This window comes from Pongo abelii, chromosome 12 (genome assembly GCF_028885655.2).
Source record: "Pongo abelii isolate AG06213 chromosome 12, NHGRI_mPonAbe1-v2.0_pri, whole genome shotgun sequence".
Classification (NCBI taxonomy): domain Eukaryota; kingdom Metazoa; phylum Chordata; class Mammalia; order Primates; family Hominidae; genus Pongo; species Pongo abelii.
Genome location: NC_071997.2, coordinates 76,270,774 through 76,291,523, shown reverse-complemented (window position 1 = coordinate 76,291,523; position 20,750 = coordinate 76,270,774).

Here is a 20,750-nt window from a genome sequence, read left to right as displayed (position 1 = left end):
TTTGTTTTTTGACTTTTTTTTTTTTTTTTTTTTTTTTTGCCAAATACATTTAGGGCTGTGATGGCTTTATATTTGAAAGGCTGGGGTATAAGAAAGAGTACTGCCTTAGGGTGAGCAGACTGGCTTGGCATCCTCACTCCCACTCCTTATTAGCCTAAGGACCCTGAAGAAACCCCTGACTGGGCCGAGCCACTGCCATCTGCAAAGTGGAGACCATATCCATATGTATACTTCTTCCCCTTTACTTCAAGGATTGCTATGAGGGCCAAGAAGGTAAAGGTGTAAAGTACTAAGCTATGCAAATATTTTCCTGAAGAGCTGTCTGTCCTACCACTGCTCTGCGCCCTTGTTCCTCCCCAAATCCCTTTTTTTTTTTTTTTTGCTTTCTAATGAACTCATAGAATGTACTTACTGTCTTGCTGCATGTACTGTTTCCTCCAAACCTCCCCACCTAAATCTGTGAAAAAGAATAGGGGCCAGGTGTGGTGGCTCATGCCTGTAATCCCAGCAGTTTGGGAGGCCGAGATGGGTGGATCACCTTAGGTCAGGAGTTCAAGAGCAGCCTGACCAATATGGTGAAACCCCATCTCTACTAAAAATACAAAAATTAGCCAGATGTGGTGGTATGTGCCTGTAGTCCCAGCTACTGGGGAGGCTGAGACAGGAGAATTGCCTGAACCTGGGAGGCAGAGGTTGCAGTGAGCCAAGATGGCACCACTGCACTCCAGCCTGGGCAACAGAGCGAGACTCTGACTCAAAAAAAAAAAAATAAAGGTGAGGTTCCAAGATGGCCGATAAGGAACAGCTCCAGTCTACAGCTCCCAGTGTGAGCAACGCAGAAGACAGGTGATTTCTGCATTTCCAACTGAGGTACTGGGTTCATCTCACTGGGGCTTGTCAGACAGTGGGTGCAGCCCACGAAGCAGGGAAGGGCATCGCTTCACCTGGGAAGCACAAGCAGTTGGGGAATTCCCTTTCCTAGCCAAGGGCAGCCATGACAGATGGTACCTGGAAAATTGGAACACTCCAAACCTAATACTGCGCTTTTCCAATGGTCTTAGCAAATGGCACACCAGGAGATTATATCCCGCGCCTGGCTCAGAGGGTCCCACGCCCAAGGAGCCTCGCTCACTGCTGGCACAACGGTCTGAGATTGAACTGCAAGGTGGCAGCGAGGCTGGGGGAGGGGCGTCTGCCATTGCTGAGGCTTGAGTAGGTAAACAAAGTAGCCAGGAAGCTCGAACTGGGTGGAGCCCACTGCAGCTCAAGGAGGCCTGCCTGCCTCTGTAGACTCCACCTCTGGCAGCTGGGCATAGCTGAACAAAAGGCAGCAGAAACTTCTGCAGACTTAAACGTCCCTGTCTGACAGCTTTGAAGAGAGTAGTGGTTATCCCAGCATGGAGTTTGAGATCTGAGAATGGACAGACTGCCTCCTCAAGTGGGTCCCTGACCCCTGAGTAGCCTAACTGGGAGACATCTCCCAGTAGGAGCTGACTGACACTTCATGCAGCCAGGTGCGCCTCTGAGACAAAGCTTCCAGAGGAAGGATCAGGCAGGAACATGTGCTGTTCTGCAATATTTGCTGTTCTGCAGCCCCTGCTGGTGATACCCAGACAAACAGGGTCTGGAGGGGACCTTCAGCAAACTACAGCAGACCTACAGCTGAGGGTCCTGACTGTTAGAAGGAAAACTAACAAACAGAAAGGACATCCACACCAAAACCCCATCTGTACGTCACCATCCTGAAAGACCAAAGGTAGATAAAACCAAAAAGATAAACCAGAACAGAAAAGCTGAAAATTCTAAAAATCAGAGCACCTCTTCTCCTCCAAAGGAATGCAGCTCCTCTCCAGCAATGGAACAAAGCTGGACAGAGAATGACTTTGACGAGTTGAGAGAAGAAGGCTTCAAACGATTGGTAATAACAAACTTCTTCGAGCTAAAGGAGGATGTTCGAACCCATCGCAAAGAAGCTAAAAACGTTGAAAAAAGATTAGATGAATGGCTAACTAGAATAAACAGTGTAGAGAAGACCTTAAATGACCTGATGGAGCTGAAAACCATGGCACGAGAACTACGTGATGCATGCACAAGCTTCAGTAGCTGATTTGATCAAGTGGAAGAAAGGGTATCAGTGATTGAAGATCAAATGAATGAAAAGAAGCAAGAGGAGAAGTTTAGAGAAAAAAGAGTAAAAAGACAAAAACAAAGCCTCCAAGAAATATGGGACTATGTGAAAAGATCGAATCTACATCTGATTGGTGTACCTGAAAGTGACGGGGAGAATGGAACCAAGTTGGAAAACACTCTTCAGGATATTATCCAGGAGAACTTCCCCAACCTAGCAAGGCAGGCCAACATTGAAATTCAGGAAATACAGAGAATACCACAAAGACACTGCTCGAGAAGAGCAACTCCAAGACACATAATTGTCTGATTAACCAAAGTTGAAATGAAGGAAAAAATGTTAAGGGCAGCCAGAGAGAAAGGTCGGGTTACCCACAAAGGGAAGCCCATCAGACTAACAGTGGATCTCTTGGCAGAAATTCTACAGGCTAGAAGAGAGTGGGGGCCAATATTCAACATTCTTAAAGAAAAGAATTTTCAACCCAGAATTTCATATCCAGCCAAACTAAGCTTCATAAGTGAAGGGGAAATAAAATATTTTACAGACAAACAAATGCTGAGAGATTTTGTCACCAGCAGGCATGCCTTACAAGAGCTCCTGAAGGAAGCACTAAAGATGGAAAGGAATTACCTGTACTAGCCACTGCAAAAACATGCCAAATTGTAAAGACCATCAACGCTAGGAAGAAACTGCATCAACTAATGAGCAAAATAACCAGCTAACATCCTAATGACAGGATCAAATTCACACATAACAATATTAACCTTAAATGTAAATGGGCTAAATGCTCCAGTTAAAAGACACAGACTGGCAAATCGGATGGAGTCAAGACCCATCAGTGTGCTGTATTCAGGAGACCCATCTCACGTGCAGAGACACACATAGGCTCAAAATAAAGGGATGGAGGAAGATCTACCAAGCAAATGGAAGACAAAAAAAAGCAGGGGTTGCAATCCTAGTGTCTGATAAAAGAGACGTTAAACCAACAAAGATCAAAAGAGACAAAAAAGGCCATTACATAATGGTAAACGGATCAATTCAACAAGAAGAGCTAACTATCCTAAATATATATTCACCCAATACAGGAGCACCCAGATTCATAAAGCAAGCCCTTAGACACTTACAAAGAGACTTAGACTCCCACACAATAATAATGGGAGACTTTAACACCCCACTGTCAACATTAGACAGATCAATGAGACAGAAAGTTAACAAGGATATCCAGGAATTGAACTCAGCTCTGCACCAAGGGGACCTAATAGACATCTACAGAACTCTCCACCCCAAATCAACAGAATATACATTCTTCTCAGCACCACATCGCACTTATTCCAAAATTGACCACATAGCTGGAAGTAAAGCACTCCTTAGCAAACGCAAAAGAACAGAAATTATAACAAACTGTCTCTCAGACCACAGTGCAATCAAACTGGAACTCAGGATTAAGAAACTCCCTCAAAACTGCTCAACTACATGGAAACGGAACAACCTGCTCCTGAATGACTACTGGGTACATAACGAAATGAAGGCACAAATAAAGATGTTCTTTAAAACCAATGAGAGCAAAGATAGAACATAGCAGAATCTCTGGCACACATTTAAAGCAGTGTGTAGAGGGAAATTTATAGCACTAAATGCCCACAACAGAAAGCAGAAAAGATCTAAAATTGACACCCTAACATCACAATTAAAATAACTAGAGAAGCAAGAGCAAACACATTCAAAAGCTAGCAGAAGGCAAGAAATAACTAAGATCAGAGCAGAACAGAAGGAGATAGAGACACAAAAAACTCTTCAAAAAATCAATGAATCCAGGAGCTGGTTTCTTGAAAAGATCAACAAAATTGATAGACCACTAGCAAGACTAATAAAGAAGAAAAGAGAGAAGAATCAAATAGATGCAATAAAAAATTATAAAGGGGATATCACCACCGATCCCACAGAAATACAAACTACCATCAGAGAATACTATAAACACCTCTACGCAAATAAACTAGAAAATCTAGAAGAAATGGATAAATTCCTCGACATATACACCCTCCCAAGACTAAACCAGGAAGAAGTTGAATCCCTGAAGAGACCAATTACAGGCTCTGAAATTGAGCCAATAATTAATAGCCTACCAACCAAAAAAAGTCCAGGACCAGACGGATTCACAGCTGAACTCTACCAGAGGTACAAAGAGGAGCTGGTACCATTCCTTCTGAAACTATTCCAATCAATAGAAAAAGAGGGAATCCTCCCTAACTCATTTTATGAGGCCAGCATCATCCTGATACCAAAGCCTGGCAGAGACACAACAAAAAAAGAGAATTTTAGACCAATATCCCTGATGAACATCGATGCAAAAATCCTCAAAAAAATTCTTGCAAACTGAATTCAGCAGCATATAAAAAAGCTTATCCACCATGATCAAGTAGGCTTCATCCCTGGGATGCAAGGCTGGTTCAACATACGCAAATCAATAAACATAATCCAGCATATAAACAGAACCAAAGACAAAAAACCATATGATTATCTCAATAGATGCAGAAAAGGCCTTTGACAAAATTCAACAGCTTTTCATGCTAAAAACTCTCAATAAACTAGGTATTGATGGCAAATATCTCAAAATAATAAGAACTATTAATGACAAACCCACAGCCAATATCATACTGAATGGGCAAAAACTGGAAGCATTCCCTTTGAAAACTGGCACAAGACAGGGATGCCCTCTCTCACCACTCCTATTCAACATAGTGTTGGAAGTTCTGGTCAGGGCAATCAGGCAGGAGAAAGAAATAAAGGGTATTCAATTAGGAAAAGAGGAAGTGAAATTGTCCCTGTTTGCAGATGACATGATTGTATATTTAGAAAACCCCATTGTCTCAGCCCAAAATCTCCTTAAGCTAATAAGCAACTTCATCAAAGTCTCAGCATACAAAATCAATGTGCAAAAATCACGAGCATTCTTATACACCAGTAACAGACAAACAGAGAGCCAAATCATGAGTGAACTCCCATTCACAATTGCTTCAAAGAGAATAAAATACCTAAGAATCCAACTTACAAGGGATGTGAAGGACCTCTTCAAGGAGAACTACAAAGCACTGCTCAATGAAATAAAAGAGGACACAAACAAATGGAAGAACATTCCATGCTCAAGGATAGGAAGCATCAATATCGTGAAAATGGCCATACTACCCAAGGTAATTTATAGATTCAGTGCCATCCCCATCAAGCTACCAATGACTTTCTTCACAGAATTGGAAAAAACTACTTTAAAGTTCATATGGAACCAAAAAAGAGCCCACATTGCCAAGACAATACTAAGCCAAAAGAACATAGCTGGAGGCATCACGTTACCTGACTTCAAACTATACTACAAGGCTCCAGTAACCAAAACAGCATGGTACTGGTACCAAAACAGAGATATAGATGAATAGAAGAGAACAGAGCCCTCAGAAATAATACCACACATCTACAACCATCTGATCTTTGACAAATCTGACAAAAACAAGCAATGGGGAAAGGATTCCCTATGTAATAAATGGTGCTGGGTAAACTGGCTAGCCATATGTAGAAAGCTGAAACTGGATCCCTTCTTTACACCTTATACAAAAATTAATTCAAGATGGATTAAAGACTTAAATGTTAGACCTAAAACCATAAAAACCCTAGAAGAAAACCTAGGCAATACCATTCAGGACATAGGCATGGGCAAGGACTTCATATCTAAACACCAAAAGCAATGGCAACAAAAGCCAAAATTGACAAATGGGATCTAATTAAACTAAAGAGCTTCTGCACAGCAAAAGAAACTACCATCAGAGTGAACAGGCAACCTACAGAATGGGAGAAAGTTTTTACAATCTACCCATCTGACAAAGGGCTAATATCCAGGATCTACAAAGAACTTAACAAATTTACAAGAAAAAAATCAATCATCCCCATCAAAATGTGGGCAAAGGATATGAACAGACACTTCTCAAAAGAAGACATTTATGCAGTCAACAGACACATGAAAAAATGCTCATCATCACTGGCCATCAGAGAAATGCAAATCAAAACCACAATGAGATACCATCTCACACCAGTTAGAATGGTGATCGTTGAAAAGTCAGGAAACAACAGGTGCTGGAGAGGATGTGGAGAAATAGGAACACTTTTACACTGTTGGTGGGACTGTAAACTAGTTCAACCATTGTGGAAGTCAGTGTGGCAATTCCTCAAGGATCTAGAACTAGAAATACCATTTGACCCAGCCATCCCATTACTGGGTATATACCCGAAGGATTATAAATCATGCTGCTATAAAGACACATGCACATGTATGTTTATTGCGGCATTATTCACAATAGCAAAGACTTGGAACCAATCCAAATGTCTGTCAATGATATACTGGATTAAGAAAATGTGGCACATATACACTATGGAATACTATGCAGCCATAAAAAAAGGATGAGTTCATGTCCTTTGTAGGGACATGGATGAAGCTCAAAACATCATTCTGAGCAAACTATCGCAAGGACAGAAAACCAAACTCCGCATGTTCTCACTCATAGGTGGGAATTGAACAATGAGAACACTTGGACACAGGGTGGGGAACATCACACACCAGGGCCTGTTGTGGGGTGGGGGGAAGGGGGAGGGGTAGCATTAGGAGATATACGTAATGTGAATGTCGTGTTAACGAGTGCAGCACACCAACATGGCACATGTATACATATGTAACAAAACCACACATTGTGCACTTGTACCCTAGAAGTTAAAGTATAAAAAAAAAAAAAAAAGAATAGGAACGTTTGAGAGTTGAAAAAAAAAAAAAAAACCAGCATATTTTTGCTGTTGGCCTTTGTCTACCGAGGTTGAGCATCTTGATCCAGCCATGGGTCAGCCACTGTTCTCTATCCACAGTTCTCTTGGAACCTCCTGTTGTGGCTGATTGGAAATGTAGCCCCACTCAGAACACCTCTGTGATTGTTTAGGTCATGGTTCTCCTCATGCTCCCCAATCTAAATCCAAGGGTCTTCTCAGAGTAGTTTACTGAAGTCCTATCATCAGGCAGGTGACAATGTGTTATAGATGAGGCAGCAAGGTCTGGAAAAGAGAAGTGACTAACCTGAGCCTTCTGTGTGAGGGAGTAGGAAGTAGACCTTTTCATTACTCTGTGCTGTGCTTCCACTGAAAAATGGAAGACAGCCAGGGTCAGAGGAGGGGAGAGCTGGAGGAATAGACAAAAACATGAAAAATGGAAGTAGCTACTACTTCCTTTTCTAGCAGTAAAGACATTTATACAAACATACCTACTATTATAGTACATGCATGATATAGTAGATATACAGCTATGCAAGCCTTCCCACTCCCTAGCTGCTCACTACAAAAATTCATCAACAACTACCTAGAATCAGGAAAGTCTGAGAAAAACTCTGTATCAGATACACCTGGTCCAGTTTTAACTCTTGCTTATTTTTAAGAAATTTAAAAAATTATAGAAAAGAATAAAGATGAAACTATAATAATCTCAATTTCCATTAGTCAAAATGAACCATTATCAATATACTGGTATATTTGCTTCCAGTCTTTTTAAAAATAAAAATAGCTTATTATTATGTTTATAAAATTATAATTTTATACATTTTGAAATAAAGTGTATTAAATTTGATTTTACTTGAACTTGTAGAAGCAAGGCTAAAGGTATTAAATTTCAAATTCATATTGCCTGGTATCAAAAACTATTTTTTGTAAAAGTACTTTTTAGCGTTAAGAAAACATGGTAAATATTGGTGTTGGAATCAAGACTTTTAAAGGGCTGTATTTTAATTTTCAACATTTTAAATTTACTTCCTGCTATGAAAGAAAAAAGGCCATGGCCTGTTTTTCCACATCTTCACATTTTCTCTATCATCACCTCCAACTTTTGTAAGTTTTATTATTTTTTTACATTGTTTGGGTTTATAATATTGAATTTTGTTCTGTAATTACTGTTTTCATATGCTAAATAGGCAATATTTAAGTGGATTGAACCACTGGTTTTTTAAAAGACACATACCTTCTCTGTTTTAATTTTGATTAAAATGAATTGGCAAGTTTTTGTCATCTGTTTTTTTCAGACAAGCTCATGGTAATATGTTCCTTTAGTGCTCTCCTGGTTCATAATGCCTAATGCTTTTATACTTGATTGCCATCTTGGGTATGACATTATTGGGTCATAACTATTTTCACCTCAGAACAATTGTTCCATTGTCTTATAGCACTGGCTAATTCTGTGGAGAAGTCTAGGGCAGCCTGATTTTAATCCCTTTTGGGTTATTTGCTTTTTCTGTCCAAATGCCTGAAATAATTTTATCGCTGAAATTCAGGAGCTTGGCTAGGATCTGTCTTGATACAGAGAGTCATGTATTAAATTTTCTCATTGCACATGTTCTTTTCCACTATATATAATTAAAAAACATTTCCTTTAATTCAGCTAAATTTTCTTGTATTATATTTTGAATATATTAACTATTATTAATATAAAACCATTATTAATATATTAGAATATATTATCTATTAGGCTATTTCAAGTATATAAGTGTCCTGTGTCTTTCATATCAATTCTCATTGCTTTATCTTCTTAAGTCTGCCTGTATCCTAAGTAGCTGAAACTTTTATTCTATTTGTAATTTCATTATCAGTGGTGCTTATTCTGTTCCTTGCTCTTCTAAGTTATTTGCTATTTCTTTCATGATACTGCTTTGATTTTTCAATATGTTTTCAGAAATCTTCAGTTTTCCTTTTCATAACACTCTTTTTTCATCATTCTATTTTTGGCCCAATATTGAATTTATATTCTTTTTAAGATGTTTTGTGTCAAGAAGTCAAGAAGGACTTGTAAGAAAAGTTTTTTCAAGTTTTAAAAAAAGTTAAAAGAATCTTTCAGACAGTATGCTTCCTTCTTCAATGATTATGAAAAAACAATCTTCCCAGTTGAATTGAAACAAAAAGCCCAGAATTATGTTGAGACACCTGCATGTTTTGATTATGATTTCCTAACTGACATTTCTGACAGAAGCCAAGACAGCAAAAGGGATTTGTAGATAATCAAGCTGGACACTGGCATCTACCCAGAAAGCTGACACCATTTCATCAAGTGTTTCTTTACTATGACTTGTAAGTTTTCTGTTCCTACTCTGTTTCAATTCCTGGGCTTGTGGGCTTTCTGTGAAGTCACTGTTTCTAATTTTTGCAGGTTTAAGCCCATGTACTTGCACAGAGAAAGATTAAGAAACCTCTCTTTAGCCCATATCTTCTATGTTAACTAGAATACAGATACATGAGAAATTTTTTAATTAAAATTTAAATCATCACATGCTGGGAATTTTCTTTATAGATTAAACAATTTACCACATCCAACAATACTTCTTTTAAAGTCAGAAGCTAAAAAAAAATAAAAATAAAAAATTGAACTGGTTGAGAAGATTCAGTGCAAAGAAACAACGCAGAGTCAAATCTTTCTAAGACAAACAGCAATATATTCATAAGGAAGACGCAAAGACTTAAGACTTATATGATATTTAAACTGTATTCAAGTAATAGCAAGATAATTGGTAAGAAAATTAACCAGCTTCATTTATGAGATCTCAATTTATCATAATACTCAATGTTTTTATAGTTTCTCCTCAATACTCTCACAGACGGAGGTAATCCATTTCTATTACATGTGCTAAATTTAGTGGTCCTCTCAAATGATGCTCAATAATGGGCTGTTTCAGCAAATATAATCAAGTTGTTTCATTTAACTTTAGCATGCAAATTCAAGCTCCCTAGAGTAGTTCAAAACAGAAAAACTTGCTGGCATGGCATATGCTGATGGTTTTGTTTGATTCTCCTTAGACTGAGAGTAGGAGTTAGCAAATAATGTGTTTGTAATTGTGAATGGAAAACATTGTAACACCATGCAAATGTTTAACAGTATAGTGATTTTTGTTCAAAGTACATGTTCGCCAAAATCTCCTACTTTCTAGAAATATTTAACAAAGTATAAAATATAAATTTTATTCAACCTTGCTTAAGAGTCAATTCTAGACACAAAGGAAGGGGGAAAATCCAACTTTTGTTTAGTTTCTAAAATGGAAGAAATGTAAAATCTAGAAAAACCTAGATATTATGAGCAATGTTTCTCTTTTCTGGTAGCTTATGATTTTTGGAGCCCTTCACTCACTAGAACCATTGTGAATATCTGGGTCCTCTCGGGATGTATTCTCAGGGTAAAAGATGCCCTAATTTCTTTTGTTGTCTTTTCTTATGTTTATCACACTTTATATTGTCTTTTGAGGTAGGGGGCCAGCAGGAGTTGTTTTCTCGTCATAGCCCTGCTGACCAAAACAAGATCTGGTCCAGACAGGATAAAATGAAGAAACTGGCAGGAACCAGCAGATGGTGACAAAAGTGATCCCTAACTTCCCTCATTGCTCATTAGCACAAGACACTCCCACCAGCGCCATGACAGTTTACAAATGCCATGGCAAAGATCCAGAAGCTATCACCCCTTTCCATGGCAAGGACCTGAAAGTTACTGCCCCTTTCCTAGAAAGTTCTAAATAACCTGCCCCTCCATTTGCATTGACCCACCCCTAAATGTGCTTGGAATTGAAAGTGGGTTTACCTGAGTATAAATACGGTTGCCAAGAGCCCCTTCATTGCTGACTCTGTGTGTACTGCTTATGAGTTAGCACTGTTCCACTAGCAGCAATACTGTTCACTAAAAGACTGCTGCTTAACACCATCAGCTCATCCTTAAATTCCTTCCTGGGTGAAGCCAAAAACGCTCCCAGGCTAAGCCCCAATTTGGGGGCTCACCTGTCCTGTAACACTGTCACTTGATGTCCTAGCTGCAGGCACATGTAATACCTAAAATACGTTTGTCTCAAAAAGCCAGCAGTGACAGAAAATGAATTTATTCACACAAAAGGAAATGATGCTGGAGTTAAGATAGAAATGGTCATTTACCTCCACTTTAAAAAAACAGAACTTTAAAAAAAAGATTTGCTTGAGTATCTACTGAGATGGCCATTTTGCCAAATGGTATATGCAATACTTGCAATGAGCTTTGGGAGAAAAACAACTCCTTCCAGAATAATACAGGGCAATGAGCAGGGTTCCTTAGAATTGTGTCAGAGGGTGAGGTTCCACAGGAAATAGCAGTGGCTACTATTTCTCTCAGTTGTCCTTAAATAAGCAGTTGCTTTCTGGGACTGCCTGGTCAGACCTGGAAATCTATGAGTCTAGTCTTAGTGGCTACACAGCAACTGTAATGGCACTAGATTATGTCTACAGAAGAGGAACTGGAATGCTTGGCAGAAGGGAGGAAATCAAACTGATCCCTATGGATTAAAGGTCATTTGTTTTTTGCTATGACTTCCAAATTTATCTCTGGTCATGTTTGTGAGTTCCAGGCTCAAAAATCCATCCATCTATTTGACACCTCATAACTCGCAGAATCACAAAACTAATGTGTTTGAAAATAGGACACTTGGTTCTCTGCTACCGCCTGCTTTGTGTCTTTCCTATCTTAATAATGATACCTCTGTATGTTGATCCAGTTATTCCAAAGAGAAGCCCAGGAATCATTGGTGATAATTCTTTCCCTTATCCTACTCCATATATCCAATCTATCAGCAAGTCCTGCCAATAATGTGTCTGGAATCTCTCTACTTCATTCCACTGGTCTAGGCCACCACCATCTCCCATTTAGATTAAAGCAACAGTCTCTGAATTTACAATCTGCCTTCCCAAACCCAACCCATTATCCACTTGATGGCAAAGGTCACCTCTCAAAAGACATGTCAGATTATGTTTCTGCCATGACCAAAACCTTTCAACAGCTTCTCAGCAAAAATAGAGTTTAAAATAAGATTCAAACTTCATATGATGGGCTACAAAGCTCTGCCTGATCTGGCCCCAGCCTCCTTTTCAACCCCACTCTCTGCCTCCTTGCTTCTTCTCCCTAACCCAGCTCATTAGGTTCTAGTCACCCCAGTTGTCTCTCAGTGCTTCAGCATCTTATTCTGAGCTCTTTGTCACCTGAGAAGCTCTTGCTTGATGTGGATGACCTTCTTTCTAGTAGTCATCACCTCAGGATCTTGTTTGTTTTCTCCATTACATCTACTTACACTTCACATTATACTGGAATTACTCTATTCATTTGCTTGCGTACCTATTTCTTGTCTACCTTTGCCCGCTAGTATGTAATGACTATGAGTCCAGAGACTGTCTTTGTAATTCTGCCTTTATCAGCAGCACATAGAGGGAACCCAGTAAATGTTTGTCAAATGAAGGAAGGAAGGAAGAGAAGAAAGGAAGGAAGGAAGGACTAGTGTGAAGGAGGCAAGACTGTGGCATAAAGACACACTTCATGTTCTGCTGAGAGAAAAGCTGGAGCTATGACATGTGCTGAATCTATAATTAAGAACCAAAAGGAAAAGAAAAATGCAGCTTCGTCACCAAATCCCAAATCTCTTGGCTAGGGAGGTCACCTTGACATTGCAGGGAAGTGATTTCAGAACAATAAACTTCTCACACTCATTAATTAGGAGGTAATTTAGGAGGCTGTAGAAATGAGTAGGAATGAATATCAAAAGGGCTTGGACAACTTTACGAATGTTGGTGTCATGTAAGGCTACCAAATGAGGAACGGGTGAAGGCCTGAGGAAGAGCTACCATCCATTTTCTTTTTTGAGGGTCATAGCTCTTGTTGGTCTCTGTGCTGCATTCATTGTGCACAAAAGCAACCAGCACATTTTATCTTTAAACTGAGAGCTGTATGAAGTGCTTTATCCTCCCAACTCTATTTGGTGGACACTCCTGCTTTCCTAGTGAGAAGACAGAGTCTTGAGAAGCCGAGCGACCAGCTGCACATCACATTTGGTGAAGCAAGGGCTGGGAAATGAAATGAAAGTGGTGCTGTCACTAGAGCCCCTGCTCCTGCCTTCTGTTCCCACCCTAATTAATATTCAGCATCCCAAGCCCTAGAGAAAATGACAAGATAGAGAAAATCGCATTTAGCATCTATTTCTCCATCATTTACCCTGTTAGGTGGTCTCTACCCAGGCCCCCTAATCAGTTCTCAGAGCTCACCCCTGGTTGGAGTCCCTTTAGAAAGAATGAAAGTTGATAAGTCATTAACACTTTAGCATGAATTAGCTAATGTCCCTACAGGGAAACCACTGACCTTTGTGAGGTGAAATATTTTGGCTTGAGGCCTTTCCCTCCCCCTCAAATCTCAGGCTGCTCCTCCTGGGTCCAAGCTGGCTAATGAGCATGTGTGGGCAGAGGAGTTCAATAAAGATTGACTGATTTATTGATCTATGGGAGCAAAGCTGAGCTTAATCTTCCCTTGCAGCTGCTCCTTTCCTTGCACATCTCTGGAGACTTGTGTTTGGCCCTGCCCAACATCACCATGCATAGCCTACCCTACTCCTTTGAACCAAGTCTTACTGGGAGTTTGATATGAAGTTAACCAGTGGCAGAGAAACATCTAGAGACCCTAAAGAGGGTCTCAAATCTGTAGCTCCAGGAGTTTCCATATCACATACAGGGAAAGCTAGCCAACGGTTTCCCACTGCCAGAGGGGCACAGAAGGAACAACACTAATCTCCCTGAGAAAGAACAAGCCAAAGCACCTCCAGGCCCCTGCCTCTATGTACAAAGCCATGAAGAGGCTGGGAGTGGCTCACACACTGTGGGAGGAGAGGTGGTACTGGAGCTCTGGGTCCTCTTTGATCCCAAGGTGGTGTATTAGTCATTCTTGCTTTGCTATAAAGAAATATCTGAGACTGGGTAATTTGCAAAGAAAAGAGTTTCAATTGGCTCATGGTTCTGCAGGCAATACAGGAAGCATGGATGCATCTGTTTGGCTTCCAGGGAGGTCTCAGGAAACTTTCAATCATGGCAGAAGGTGAAAGGGAAGCACATACGTCTTACATGGCCGGAGCAGAAAGAAGAGAGAGAGCAGGAGAGGTGCTACACACTTTTAAAATAACCAGATCTCACGAGAACTCACTCTCACGACACAGTACCAAGGGGAAAATCTGCCCCATGATGCAATCGCCTCCCACCAGGCTCCACCTCCAACACTGGGGATTACAATTTGACATGAGATTTGGGCAGGGACACAGATCCAAACCATATCAGCTGGGAGAGGAGAAATGCCAGGGTGACTGCCCCAGCTAGTAGGTGGAGGAGGCACAGCATCCAGCGTGGAGCAGAGCCCCCAAGTTGTCTTCTGAGCTGGGCTGCTGTCTGCAGAGCCTCATCTGGGCTGACACGCTCCTTGCCAACCAGTGCTGAAGGTGTGGTGTGGTTGTGGTGAAAGTGACAGTTGTGGTAGAGCCACCTTTAAGCAGGAATATTTGTCTTCATGCTCCACACTGCACACCCCGTGCTTAATTCTGGGGCTGCTCTTTGCAAAGGACACAAGAAACTACTCAATAACTGTCATATGAGCAAACATGGAAGTAACTGGGGCTATTTATCCTAGACACAAAGGGACTTAGAGGTTACTTGAGAGCCTACTTCAAATACCGCTGGGATTGTCACACAGATGATGGCTCTGACTTGTTCTGTATCTCCCCAGAGGTTGGTATTAGAACCAATGGGTAGAAGATGGAGAGAAGACGAATCTCGTCTAAAGAAGAGTTTTGTTATGACCAAAGACATCTGAAGTGGAACAGGCATTCCCAGGAGCATGATGAGCTGCCCATCCCTAGGAACATTCAAGAAGAGGCTGAGGGATTAGCTTGAGTATTAAAGTGCTCAAGCATTTGATGAGAGATTAGGTTAGACTACTGAGGGCCCCTGCAACTCTGAGGTATAGGGTTCCAAGAAATCAGGAATATAGCAGCATCTGTCTGTTTGGCTAAGAGCAGGATAGGTAAACATACTTAGAACTCTCTACCTAAGCATAGGTAGCTGGGCACCAAATTGTTGGTTTTCCTGCAGAAAGAGAACACCATAGAAACTCTCAAAAGCAGCCTTTTAGCACTGGGGCTAAATCTGACTTCGGTGTTTCATTTTCAAATACGCCTAAACTCCAAAGCATGGAAAGATAGCATCATAGTGAAGGGAACTTGCCTTTGTTTCACACCTACCATGTTTTATGCCTTCAGTGTCCCATATTTTAGCCACTATCTGCATGAGGCTGTTGAACACTTGGCATGTGCCTAGTCTGCATTGAGATGTGCCTTAAGTATAAAATACATATGATTTCAAAGATTTAGCATGACAAAAGAAATTTAAAATATCTCATTTATATTTTTATATTAGTGACATGTTAAAATAATATTTTGATATGTTGGGTTATATAAAACATATAAATAAAATTAATGTCATCTGTTTCTTTGCCTTTTTAAAAAAGTGTAACTAATAGAAATTTAAAATCCCATATGTGGCTCACATTCTATATCTATTGAACAGTGCTATTCTAGATCCAGGATAAGTATTTCTCTTCATTATCTTATTTAATCTTCACAAAGATTAAAGTAGAAGACACTACTTTAATCTTCAGAGCTTCAGCAAACAAATGACATGAAGTAGAAGACACTAGAATTTAGGGAGATTGAATAACTTGCCCAAGGCCATGCAGCCAGTAAGTTGCTGCCTTGGGATTTGAACCCAGGCCCCATCGACTCTGTGACCACACTCTTCCACCACATGATGCCACTATATTGATGTCCTCTTTAGGGAATTGCTGCTATGTTATAAAATGCTAAAGGAAGGAGGATGAGAAATGGTTGTGGAAATGCTGACAGCAGCTTAATTACATAATTAAAAATGCAGCAGGCTTCAGAAGTATGTGCATAGGCTCAGGAATGGACAGTGAACCTGGCTCCAAATTAATCCATGCCTGCAGGTAAAGGAGTCTGCAATCCTGGAACGCTGGAAATGCATGTCACTAGGGGAATTTTAAAGTATCAGAGATAGAGGGGGCATTCCAGGGATAGAGCTTCTGAGCTCTGTGGCCTGGGTTTAAGCAGAGGCAGGAACCCTGCACCACCACATGAAAAGCCTTAATGTGAACACTCTCTGCTGTGCTGGGCGTTGGGATCACTGATGGAACAGGGAGAAGATGGGAGATTAGGGAGTGTCCTAGGAGAATTTAGTAGCCTCCTTGATTCTGACTCAACAAAACTTACTATCATAAATAACCATCCTGGCTGGGTACAGTGGCTCATACCTGTAATCCTAGCATTTTGGGAGGCTGAGGCAGGAGAATTGTTTGAGGCCAGGAGTTCAAGACCAGCCTGGACTACATAGAAAGACCCTAATCTCTACAAAAAGTGAAATAAATAAATAAATAAATAAATAACCATCCTATATATGGAACTTCTGTATCTGACTCAAGGGGCACTTTCATTTTTTTTTCTTGTTAGTGTAGTGAGGCAGGCTTGGACCTTTTTGGGAGGGGTTTTCACATTTCCCCATACACACAAATCCTCCTATCTCCTGGCCCTGCCCGCAGTGCCTCCTTAGAAGAGAGAGTGCTGCTTCCTCTGGCCTTGTTGGATTGTGGGGTCTCCAAGCCAGGCTATTGGTGGGCTAATGGCTACATGTTGGGGGACCCTTGAGGCTGTGCCACATGAAGGTTTCTTCTGGGGATCATCTGTCCATGTACTTACAGTTAGAAAAACAGAAGGCAGCCGTAGGCTGTTGAAGGGAGGAAAATCAATGACGGGCCTTCTGCAGTTCTGAGTTAAATAAATAAGTAAAATCACTCCCAAATAATATTCAGTTGAGAAGATTCATGAGAAGCAAAGTAAATGGCCCATACAAATGCCCAACTGAGGAGAGAAAGAAACCATGGTAATGATCTTGCCAGCCCAAAGGGAAGTGGAAGCAGAGTTAGAAGGAAGTGATTGACTTACAATTACACTGACTAGGGATCCTGGGGTTTGTGACCGCTGAAAATTACTCAAGTAGCCCTAGAGCAGCAACAAAACCCTGAAAGCCCAATGCTCCAAAGTGATTGGCTACATATTGTCAATTCTAGGTCACTGAGGAGGATGTGGGGCCTGTGGAAGGGGCAGAGGGATGCTGGCCAGCTCAGGTGGTTCTGGGCAAAGCTGCAGGTAGGTAGAGTTGTTTCAAAGACAACACCAACCAGGACCATGAAGGGGGGTGTGGAGAGACAGGAGATCAGTTACAAAGAGAAGAATTTTCATGCACAAGGCATAGAGAAAATTTGAGTGCCCAATCCTCCCAGCTTCTGAGGGCTCCAGGATGGTGTAGCAGAGGCCAGCAGATAGGACAGACAAATGAATGACCCTCAGCTTAGACCTATAGTTCCTTCAACTCTGCATTCTGAATGTGGGAGAGACTTCCAGAATGAACTTAAGGAAATGCAGTTGTTTTCCTTGAATGGCAACCTCAGAAGGCTGGGGCTGTACCTGCAGACAAACTCTAACAGACCTGCCAACTGGGGATTTATCCAACGTCGTGGAACCTGCTTTTATTTCTAGTTAGTTTCTACTAGTAGTACTGTTAGCAGTACTACTAATCAGAGGTCAATCAGAGGTCAGAGTAGGGCAGGGAAGGTCAAGAGAGGCCCTCTTTTTGTCGAAGGTAGAACAAGGCTGGTGTACCTCTGAAGATAATCCTCAACTCCCATTAGCCCCAACAATTCCATCAAAATTTTTATCAGGTCCTAAACAAGGAAGTAAATTAATAAACCTGTTTTCTGTTTATTTTCCCAGTCCACATAGCGAGTAATTAATATACATGAAATAAATGCCTGAAAGCTATAAAGTGAGGCTTTGCAGTTATGTTTTTCAAGGGTCATTTATTATATTTCCTCTGAAGTCAGCACACAATGGTAAAAGGGAGACTTAACTGAACTAACTGCTTTGCAGGTGCTCCTGCTCCATTCAGATTCTTCCCTCCATGGCATGACCAGTGAACATCCATTAAGTTATGTCAATTGGGCCAGAAAAATACATGTCTTCCTTTTCTAATAAGGGGGGCACATTATTTTAGCCTTCTAAGGTGAGCCTTCTAGACTTCCAGACAGGGGCTGAGCAAAGCTTGTCATTTGACAACAGCTCCGCTCCAGTACAAACAGTGAAATGATAGCAAGAATTTGAAAGCCCAGTGTGAGATGCACAAATGGCACCTGGAATTAAAAAGGGCTTAAAAATTAAAACTAGTTCAGCATCTTTCCTTGCCTCACCTGTTTCTCAGAGCAGTATAGAAAGCAAAACCCCCACAGATGCAGCTCTGCCACACAGTGTTAGCAAGTAAAGTGCAGAGCAGGTCACAGTATTTCTAATTCAGATTAATGACCCCATTCAGCACTGTCTCCTTAGCAGCAAATTAGAAAGTATAGGAAGGAGCAAATAGTGATTCATAATATGTGACTCTGCGTATTGGCAGTTGTGCTAGTTAAAAGCTAAGATATTGTTTTGATATAAAATAATTGAGTCTGACTTATTTATGGGATAAAGTGTTACCCATAATAAGAGATTCTTTTTTTGTAAAGTTACATACCCATATGTTTGAAAGACAGGAGAACTGACCTTTGCCCATTTTGTGTTTGCTGAAGCTCTGTTAGAAACAGTAATTTGGGGTAATAGGCTGGTAGGGTCTCATATGTTTCCGGTACTTTGCCATTGATTCTATATCTTTTTTTTTTTTGGCCCCTCAACATCTCTCCCTACCAGGGCTTAGTCCTGGTCTTCCACTCTCCACTCTGCACACTTATTTTTCAGGGAATTTATTTAATTTAGGGGCTTCATTTGCTTCCTGTTTGCCTCCAGCCATGACCTTTTCCCCATGTCTTGCCATCTCACACTCTTCAACACACATACACACATACACTTCAGTTAGATTCATATGGACTTATATGTGAAACTCAACTCATTGTTGCCTCATGTATATTTCATTGTTTCTCTAAAAACCTGTTCATGGCCATGCATATCCATTCTTCTTTCCTTTGCCTTCCATATCTTTTTTTGTTGTTGCTGTTGTTTTAGATGGAGTCTCGCTGTGTTCCCAGGTTGGAGTGCAGTGGTGTGATCTCTGCTCACTGCAACCTCCACCTCCCAGGTTCAAATGATTCTCCTGCCTTATCCTCCAAGTAGCTGGGACTACAGGCACACACCACTATGCCTGGCTAATTTTTTGTATTTTTAGTAGAGATGGGGGTTTTGCCAGGTTGGCCAGTCTGGTCTCGAATTCCTGCACTCAGGTGATCCTCCCACCTCTGCCTACCAAAGTGCTGGGATCATAGGCATGAGCCACCGCACCCGGCCTGCCTTCCATATCTCGTCTGTCACCAAGAGCTGCCCCTTCCTTTCTGGATTCAGCCTTTATCATTCATTTCCTCACTCAATATATAAGCTTGGCTCAGTCTCTTTTGTTTAAGAGACAGAAACAATTTCTTTGAATAAGAACCATGACAAGCCCAGTCTTTGGGCTTGTCCAATAAACTTTAACCTACGAGGATGCAGTCTTTGTTGTATGCTATAGGGATGTGTCCACTCACAGATCATACACCCAAATAGTGTTGATAAGAATTGAGAAAAGTTGGATGAGCTATAGAAATAAGAGCATCTGAGATTCTATTCCCAGCCCCAAATCTAAATTGGAATCTCCTGGGGAGTTTTTTGAAAATGCAGATTACAGCCAGGCGTGGTGGCTCACGCCTATAATCCCACCACTTTGGGAGGCTGAGGTGGGTGGATCACCTGAAGTCAGGAGTTTGAGAGCAGCCTGGCCAACATGATAAACCCCATCTCTACTAAAAATACAAAAAACTAGCTTGGTGTGGTGGTGGGTGCCTGTAATCCCAGCTACTCAGGAGGCTGAGGGAGGAGAATTGCTTGAACCCTCAAGGTGGAGGGTGCAGTGAGCCGGGATTGCGCCATTGCACTCCAGCCTGAGTAACAAGAGTGAAACTCTGTCTCAAAAGAAAAAAAAAAAGCAGATTACTCTTAAGTCTCAATCTCACCTCCCAGGAGGTGTCTTGCACACTCTCCTGCTACCAGTCTCCTTGCTTTTCCTGGAACGCAATGAGCACTTTTCCTCCCCAGGGCCTTTGCACTTGCTAATTCCTCTTTATAACTCTCTTCACCCAGATATCTGCATTGGCTTGCTCCATTACCCTGTTTAGGCCTCTGCTCCTCAGAGAGGTAATCACACTATCTAAAACAGCATCCTTCCATCTGCTCACTTTTATTCTGTCTTTCCTTAGATCATTTGTTATATTACATATTTATAATTTTTTTGGCCTATTGCCCCTCCTAAATAGTGAGTTCTGTGAGGGCAAATGTTTTGTCTAGTTGGGTTACTGCTTTATTCTCAGAGTTAGTAAGATGCTTCCCATATAGTAGGCACTCAAGCAATGTCTGTTGAATCAGTGAATGACAGATGGATCACAGAGGCTGAATTAATCAGGGAAGTCTAGTTCTAAAACAATGGTTCTTAAAACTTGGTCCTTGGACGAGCAGCTTTAGCATTGCTAGAGACATTGTTGGAAATGCACATTCTTGGGCTTCACCCCAGACCAGCTAAATCAGAATCTGGGAGGCAGCTATGTGTGCTTCAGCAAGCCTCCAGGTAACTCTGGTGCTTGCTAAAGCTTGAGAACCAATGCTCTAGATTGTTGTTT